Consider the following 9687-nt stretch of genomic DNA (forward strand, 5'->3'; position numbering starts at 1 on the left):
AGATCTTGATTGAGCAAATTTCTTTTTTTTTTTTTTGCTCTGGTTTTTATCTTATTTTATTTTTAGTATGCAGAATTTCAAACATGTTAAAATTTAGTGAAATCCCGTATACCATCATAAACTTCAATAATTTTCAACTCATGGCCAATCTTGTTTCCTTTATATTGTCCCTCCCACCCAGGATTGTTTTGAGTCAATCTTAGACTAATGTAATTTCATCTGTATCCTTCTCTCATTATTCTCATTATCAACCTCTAAAAGACAAGGACTCCCTTTTTAACTGTAACCACTGTACCGTCACCACATCCCAATAAAATCAAGAATAAATCCTTATTATCATCAGATAACCAGTTAATGCTCACATTATCTGCAATTGCCATATTATTTAATTTGTAATTTGTTCGATGAGTATCCAAATAAGGTCCACACATGGCAGTTGGTAACTATGTCTTTTAAGTCTTGTGTAAGTTATAGGTCCCAACTTCCTCTCTTTTTTTTCCTTGACATTTTGAAGGTTTATTTATTTGAGAGAGAGAGAAGAAACAAGATGTATTGTTTTGAAGAAACAAGATGATTTGTCCTCTAGATTTTCCCAAAGTCTAGACTTTGCTGATTGTTTACTCATGGTATCATTTAATATGTTCTGCTATCCTTTATTTATATTGTCTATAAACTGGTAATTAGACCTAAAGGGAATTGCTTTTGAAAAAACTTTATAGTGAAATATATCCCACATAAAACATGTATAAAATATATATGTGCAGCTTAAAGAATAAAAATACCCTCATAACAACCACCTCCTGCCTTAGAAACTTTCCAGAAATATCCCTCTTCATCTTCCCTAGAGATAACTTTTATCTTGACTTTTGCAATAATTTTTCTGCTGCTTTTTTCCATATATGTGTGCATCCCTAAGCAATATATTATTTCATTTTTCCAACTTTGTGAGTTGTATATAAATGTAATCACACCACAGACATTCTTCTGTGGCATGTATCTTGCATGATATTTTTATTTCTGAGATTCATTCATGTCTATATTTGTAGTTATGGTTCATTCATTTTCATTGGCTTATAGTAATCAACCATGTGAATGTTTTACAATTTATTCATTCTACTCTTGGTGGGCATTTGGTTCCCCCCTCAACCCCACTTTGGAGGTATTATGAATAATGCTGCTATGAACATTCTTGTACATATCTTGTGTCCTTGTGCAAGAATTCCCCTAGGTATATATCTAGAAGTGAAAATGCTGGATCATGGGGGCATCTGGTTGGCTCAGTCGGTTAAGTATTTACCTTCAGCTCAGGTCATGATCCTCGGGTCCTGGGATTGAACCCTGCATCACATCGGGCTCCCTGCTCAGTGGGGAGTCTGCTTCTCCCTCTCCCTCTGCCCCTCCCCCTGCTTGCTCACTCTCTCTCTCAAATAAATAAATAAAATCTTAAAAAAAAAAAAAAAAGAAAATGCTGGATCATGGAGTATGCCTCAGTGCAACTTTACAAGAAGCTGCTAAACCATTTTCTGCAAGCTGATTTTGTTCCTTTCCAATCCTTATACCTTCTAATTTCTTTTTGTTGCCTCATTGTACCAGCTAAATCCTTAATACAATATAATAGAAATGGTGAAAGAAATTCTTGTCTCATTTTGATCTCAAAGGGAAAGCGTTCAACATTACACAGTTAGGTAACATGTTTGCTGAAGGGGTTTTTTAAAGGTTTGTATGTGTGTGTGTTTATCAGATTAAGAAAATTCCTGTTTCTCCTTTGCTCAGTTTTGTTTAACCATTAATGGTTTTTGAACTTTATCAAACACTTTTTCTGTGTCTTTTGAGATAATAAAATGATTTCCTATTTTCATTCTTTTAGTATAATGAATTATGTTGATTTTCTTTTTTCCCAGCTTTATTGACATACTATTAACATAAGCTATGTAGGTGTAAGGTGTACAGTGTAATGATTTGAGACACACATAGATTGTGAAATGATTGCCACAATAAGGTTAGTAAACACCTCCATTCTCTCTCATAATTTTGTTTTTGTGTTTGTGGTGAGAACATTTAAGATCTAATCTCTTAACAACCAATAGTAATATAGTATTGTTAGTTGTCGTCATCATACTGTACATTAGATTCCTGGAACTTAGAGTTGGAAGTTTATACTCTTTGACCAACATCTCCCTCATTTTCCCTGCCACCCCCCACCCCACCCCAGGCCGTGGCAACCACCATTTTACTCTCTGTTTCTATGAGTTCAGATTTTTTAGATCCCACATGTAAGTGAGAAGATACCATATTTGTGTTTCTCTGTCTGACTTATTTCACTTGGCCCTCAGGGTCCATCCATATTGTTACAAAATGCAGGATTTCCTTCTTTTTTATAGCTGAATAAGATCCCAGTGTATGTGTACGTATCACAGTTGATTTAGCTATTCATCCATCAGTGGACACTTATGTTGCTTCCATGTCTTGGCTATTGTGGATAAAGCTGTAATGAATATGAGGGTGCAAATATCTCTTCAATATTGATTACATTTCCATCAAATATATACCCAGAAGCAGGATTACTGGATCATATGGTAGTTCTATTTTTAATTTTTTGAGGAACCTCTATAGCGTTTTCCACAGTGGCTGCACCAATTTACATTCCCACCATAGCATACCAGAGCTCCCTTTTCTCCGCACCCTCCCCACCATTTGTTGTCTCTTGCCTTTTTGGAAATAGCCATTCTAACAGGAAAAGGTGATATCTCATTGTGGTTTTGATTTACATTCCTTTGATGATTAGTGATGTTGAGCATCTTTTCAGGTACCTGTTGGCCATCTGTATGTTTGGGAAAACATCTATTCAAATCCTTTAATCAGATTTTTTTTCTATTGAGTTGTGGGAGGTCCTCATGTATTTGGGGTATTAACCCCTAACGGATAGATGATCTGCAAATATTTTCTCCCATTCTATAGGCTGCCTTTTCATTTTGCTGATTGTTGCTTTTGCTCTACAGAGGCTTTTTAGCTTGATGTAGTCCCACATGTTGATTTCTGCTTTTGTTACTTATACTTTGTTGTCATATCCTAAAAATCGTTGCTAAGACTAATGTCAAGGAGAATTTCCCCTATGTTTTCTTCTGGTACATTTTGGGCCTTCCATTTAAGTCTTTAATCCATTTCCGGAAAACTTTAGTGAGTAGTGTTAAGACTGGGGTCCAATTTCATTCTTTTGCTTGTAAATATCCAGTTTTCCCAGTACCATTTATTGAAGAGGCTATCATTTCCCTATTAAGTATTCTTGACTCCCTTCTCATGTATTACTTGCCTGTATATGTGTGGGTTTATTCCTGGGCTCTCGTGCTATCCCACTGGTTTGTTTGCTTCTAAACATACTTCTTTGACCATACTATTTTGATTACTACAGCTCTGTAATAAATCTTGACATCAAGAAGTATGTTTTGGTCTTCTAGCTTTGTTCTTCTTTCCCAGGATTGCTTTAGCTATTCAGGGTCTTTTGTGGTTCTGTATACATTTTTGGATTTTTTCAATTTCTGTAGAAAATGGCCACTGAGGTTTTGATAGGGATTGCTTTGAACCTACAGATGGATAGTATGGACATTTTAATAACAATAATTCTTCCAGTTCATGTGCATGGGATATATTTCATTTGTGTCCTCTTCAGTCTTTTTCATCAGTGTCTTTTTTTTTTTTAAAGATTCCATTTATTTATTTGACAGAAAGAGACACAGCAAAAGAGGTAGCACAAGCAGTGGGAGTGGGAAAGGGAGAAGCAGGCTTCCCAGGGAGCAGGGAGTCCAATGCAGGGCTCGATCCCAGGACCCCGGGATCATGACCTGAGCCGAAGGCAGACGCTAAATGACTGAGCCACCCAGGCGCCCCATCAGTGTCTTGTAATTTGCAGCAAACAGGTGTTTTATCTCCTTGCTTAAAATTTATTCCTAAGTATATTACTGTTTTTGATGCCATTTTATTTTTTTATTTTTTAAAGATTTTATTTATTTATTTGTCAGAGACAAAGAGAACACAGGCAGGGGTAGCAACAGGCAGAGGGAGAAGCAGGCTCCCCACTGAGCAGGGAGCCCTTTGCAGGACTGGGGTCATGACCTCAGCTGAAGGTAGATGCTTAACCAACTGAACCACCCAGGCGTTCCTTCTGATGCCATTTTAAATGGGATTTTTTTTTCCCAGATGGTTTGCTGCTACTGTATAGAAAAGCAACTGATGTTTATAAGTTGGTTTTGTATCCTGCAACCTCACAGAATTCATTTATTAGTTCTGATGGGTTTTTTTGTGGAGTCTTTAGGATTTTCTATGTATAAGATCATAACATTGTCAAGGACGGTTTACTTCTTTCTCTCTGATTTAGATGCTGTTTATTTCTTTTTCTTGCCTAGTTGGTCTGGCTAGGACTTTCAGTACTATGTTGAACAGGAGTATTGAGAGTGGGCACCTTTCTTTTGCTCCTGATCTCAGTGAGAAATCAACCTTTCATTGTTGAATATGGTGTGGGTTTGTCATATAGGACCTTTATTATGTTGAGGTATGTTCATTCCTTCTATACCCAATTTGTTGAGAGTTCTTATCATGAAAGGATGTTGAGTTTTGTCAAATACTTTTCTTCATCTATTGAGATGACCATATGATATTTATCTTTCATTCTGTTAATGTGGTATTCACATTTATCGGTTTGCAACCCAGGAATGAACCTCACTTGATCGTGTTGTACAATCATTTCAATATGCTGAATTCATTTTGCTGGTATTTTGATGAGGATATCTATATTCATTAGGAATATGGGTTTTTAGTTTCCTTTTCTTGTGTTGTCCTTATCTGGCTTTGGTATCAGAGTAGTGCTGGACTCAAAAAATGAGTTTGGGAGTGTCCCTTCCTCTTCAATTTTTGGGAAGAGTTTGAAAAGGATTGATGTAAATTCCTCTTTAAATATTTGTTGGAATTCACCAGTGAAGCCATCTGGTGCTGGGCTTTTCTCTCTTGGGAGGTTTTAAATTATCGATTCAATCTCCTTACTTGTTTTTGGTCTATTCATATTTTCTATTTCTTCATGATTCAGTCTTGATAGGTTGTATGTTTCTAGGAATTTATCCATTTTTTCTGGATTATCTCATTTGTTGGCATATAATCGTTCATAGTAGTCTCTTATGATCGTTTGTATTACTGTGGTGTTAGTTGTAATGTCTCCTCTTTCATTTCTGATTTTAGTCATTTGGGTCCTTTCTTTTTTTCCATGTCTGGTTAAAGGTTTGTCAATTTGTTTATCTTTTTAAAAAAAAAAACTAGCTGTTAATTTGGTTGATCTTTTCTATTGTCTTTCCTCTATTTCATATATTTCTGCTCTGATCTTTGTTATGTCCTTTCTGCTAACCTTGGGCTTAGTTACTTTTTCTAGTACCTTAAGGGGTAAAGTTAGGTTTTTTATTTGTGATTTTTGTTGTTGTGTTCGGGTCCTGTCATTTTAATCAGGATTGCCATGAAAAGCAATGACCTCAGCTAGCCACTTTGCCATCCTTCTCCACCTAACCCTCACCCCCCTTCATACGCATACAGCACAGGAACCCAAAGACGCCCCTCTCCCCTCCATTCTCCCTATTCCTATTAGGGGAAGAAATGTCACTATACAGCATGAAACAGGATGAATAAAAATATCTTTATGAAGAGTTTTGTTGTGCTACGATCTTAGGGGAGAGTCAAAGGCAGAGTTGAGGGTGGGCGAAGTTCGGGAATCTCTTAGAGACCAAAACTTTTTTTCAGGGGCACAGAACCCATAGTTTGCTCAAAAAAGAGCCTATGTCTGAGAGGGCAGGGGGCAGGCTGGGCTAGGCTGAAAGTTTTTCTCAAGAGTATTGTGAGGATAAGGGCACCTTAAAATCCATTCTCCTTCCTCTTTCCATACCTTCCCCAGTTTCCAGGTAGAAGAGTAGGGGTCTCCTGAGCAGGGAATACTCACAGTTCTCTTAGGATTTCATCTGTGATTCCCAGGGTGGGCAGTGAGTAGGGCTTATCCCCTGGTCTGTCTGACCTCTCCCCAGTTCAGGATTTTTTGTGTTTGCCTGTGAGCACCAAGTCCTGTAGGATGTCAGATGGTGATACAATTTCCTTGACGGCATCATTCTTATCCACCACTACAAATAGGTAAATCTCTGGTTCCACCAGCCTGTTGATGATGGGTCTCCAAACTCTCATGCACTTGAGGACATTTTTAAAGATTTTATTTATCTATTTATTTGAGAGAGAGAGAGTGTGTGTGCGTGTGCATGCATGCGAGTGGCGGGAGGAGCAGAGGGGAAGGGAGAGGAAAAGGGGAAAGAATCTCCTGCAGACTCCATGCTCAGAATGGAGCCTGTTGCAGGGCTCGATCTCACAACCCTGAGAACATGACCTGAGCTGAAACCAAAATCAGACACTTAATTGACTGAACCACCCAGGAGCCCCAAGGACACATTTAAAGTAATGTGATCAACACTGTAGAGCTTTGGTCACTGACACATCTAGGTTATTGTAGGTCTTTTCTGCTGCCGACTTGATAACATAAAACTTGGAGTAGATGTCCACCACACGCTCTTTCTCATCCACCACTGGCAGGGCTGAAAATCAGTGCCGTATAAAATGCCTAGAGGGCGCCTGGGTGGCTCAGTTGGTTAAGCGACTGCCTTCGGCTCAGGTCATGATCCTGGAGTCCCGGGATCGAGTCCCGCGTCGGGCTCCCTGCTCAGCAGGGAGTCTGCTTCTCCCTCTGACCCTCCCCCCTCTCATGCTCTCTCTCTATCTCTCATTCTCTCTCTCAAATAAATAAATAAAATCTTAAAATAAAATAAAATAAAATGCCTAGAGCCAGGGTGCCTGGGTGGCTCAGTCATTAAGTGTCCACCTTCAGCTTGGGTCATGGTCCCAGGGTCCTGGGATCGAGCCCTGCATCGGTCTCCCTGCTCGGCAGGAAGACTGCTTCTCCCTCTCCCGCTCCCCCTGCTTGTGTTCCCTCTCTCGCTGTGTCTCTCTCTGTCAAATAAATAAATAAAATCTTAAAAAAAAAATGCCTAGAGCCATGTAAACAGGGGTGGTAGTGTGACTCATAACAGTGTTGGCCTACATGCTAATCTATAGCTCTTCCAGAGACTTAGACATGAACTCTGGCTTGGGAAACACAGGCAAACAATTTGAAGAACTTGAGAATGTTCTTATAGGTGAGGATATACAAGGTGTTGCCTGATTCCGGGTCAATAACTGGCAGCCTGTGGGTCTTATTTTGAATTAATGAAGAGACAGCATCAAACAAGCTGGTGTTAGAAGCAATGCAGACACGGGATTGAAGAAGTCCTGTGGGTATGCTTCCCTCCAGGTTTCTATCTTGCATTCTTACAGCTCATAGATCTATACCAAGACTGGTTTATTAGTAATAGTGCAGGATATTGATGAAATCCTTGATGGCCAGCATGCCCACAAAACTTTGATTCTTACTTTCCCACTGCCCCATAAGGGACAGCTTATATACCATTAGTTGCCAAAGGGGGGAAGAAAAAAAAGTTTTCTTCATCAACAAGGAAATATTAAATATAAACAAACTGGAGCTTGTGGGAATCTGGTCATAGCTGTGATGAGACTTCATAAAAGAAGTGTATGTACAATGGTTGGATTCTGGGGTCCTTTGAGGATGCTCATTTTCCAGAGCTGGAAGCTATCCCAAGAAGTGACCATCTCCTTTGCAAGAGACACTTGCTGGGTTCTTTTGCTTTAGGACGCGTGCTCTCTTTTTTCCACAATGAAGGCATTTATTGCTTTAAACTTCCCTCTCATAACTGCTTTTCTGCATCCCATGAGTTTGGTGTCTTGTATTTCCATTTCACTTTGTTTCAAGATTTTTTTTTTAAAGATTTTATTTATTTATTTATTTGAGAGAGAGAGAATGAGAGATAGCACGAGAGGGAAGAGGGTCAGAGGGAGAAGCAGACTCCCTGCTGAGCAGGGAGCCCGATGTGGGACTCGATCCCGGGACTCCAGGATCATGACCTGAGCCGAAGGCAGCCGCTTAACCAACTGAGCCACCCAGGCACCCATGTATCAAGATATTTTTTGATTTCCCTTTTGATTTCTTCTTTGACTCAGTGGTTGTTCAAGAGTGTGTTGTTTAATTTCCACATATTTGTGAATTTTCCAGTTTTCCTCTTGTAATTGATTTCTAGTTTCATACCATTGTGGTCAGAAAAGATATTTGGTATGATTTCAGTCACCTTGCATTTGCTAAGAATTGTTCTGTAACCGAACATATCTATCCTAGAGAATGTTCCGTGTGCACTTCAGACGAATGTGTATTCTACTACACATATTTGGGCTAAGGTATAGTTCAAGTCCAGTGTTTCTTTATTGATTTTCTGTCTGGATAAACACGTCTATGTTGTAAGTGAGCTCCTGAAGTCCCCTACTATTATTGTAGGGTTGTTTATTTCTCCCTTCAGATCTGTTAGTCTTTGCTTAGTATAATGTTTAGTTGCTCTGATGTTAAGTGCATATATTTACAATTGTTATATTCTCTTTATGAATTAACCCCTTTATCATTACATAATGACCTTTGTTGTTTCTTGTTACAATTTTTGACTTAAAGTCTATTTTGCTGATATAAATATAGCTACTCCTACTCGCTTTTGGTTTCCATTTGCATGAAATATATTTTTCTACCCCTTCACTTTGAGACTATGTATGTCCTTAAGGTTGAAGTGAGTCTCTTGTATGCAACATATGGTTGGGTTGTGTTTTTTAATCCATTCAGCCACTCTATGCCTTTTGATTGGAGAATTTAATCTATTTATAGTAGAGGTAATTATTGATAGGTAAATACTTCTTAATGCCATCTTGCTGTTTTCTGGTTGCTTTGTATTTCCCTTATTTATTTCTTCCTCTTTTGTTACCTTTCATTGTGAGTTGATGATTTTCTGTAGTAGTAAGCTTTGATCGTCTTTACCTTTTGTGTGTCTACCATAGGTCTTTGTTTTGTGGTTATTATGAGAATTTATAAAATGTCTCATAGACTTAACAGTCTGCTTTAAGATGATAATTTACTTCGATCATATACAAAAATTCAACCCTCTTACTGCCCTCCCATATTTTATGTTTTTGATGTCACAATTTATCTCATTTATATTGTAGATCCACTAACATATTATGGTAGTGATAGTTACTTTTAATACTCTGTCCTTTAAACCTTTATATTACAATTAAGTGATTAACACACAACCATATTACAGTATTAGTATTCTGAATTTGACTATATACTTCCCTTTACCAATATGTTTTATATTTGCGTATATTTTCATGTTGCTAATTAATGTCCTTTCATTTCTGCTCCAAGAATTCCTTTCAGCATGTCTTGTAAGGCAGTTCTAGTGATGACGACCTCCCTCAACTTCTGTTTGTTTGGAAAAATCTTTATCTCTCCTTCATTTCTCAGAACAACTTTGCCAGGTAAATTATTCTTGGTTGGTAGTTTCTTTTTTTTTTCTTTCAGCAATCTGAATATATCATTCCACTCTTTGCTGTCCTGCAAGGTCTCTGCTAAAAAATCTTCTATAGCCTTAGGGGGGGTTCCCAGATATGTGAGAATTTTTTTTAATCTTGCTGCTTTAAAAATTCTTTTTCTTTGATTTTAGACAGTTTTATTATAAAGTGTCTTAG

General features: G+C 38.0%; 1 pseudogene; it reads right to left on the minus strand.

Moving 5' to 3' along the window:
- Positions 1-6054: 6054 nt before the first annotated feature.
- On the minus strand, positions 6055-7707 carry LOC112811377 (5'-AMP-activated protein kinase subunit gamma-1 pseudogene; annotated as a pseudogene).
- Between the last annotated feature and the right edge of the window lie 1980 nt (positions 7708-9687).

The sequence above is a fragment of the Callorhinus ursinus genome, unplaced genomic scaffold (assembly GCF_003265705.2).
Source record: "Callorhinus ursinus isolate GAN/ISIS: 27379988/994484 unplaced genomic scaffold, GSC_fseal_2.0 scaffold85, whole genome shotgun sequence".
NCBI lineage: Eukaryota > Metazoa > Chordata > Mammalia > Carnivora > Otariidae > Callorhinus > Callorhinus ursinus.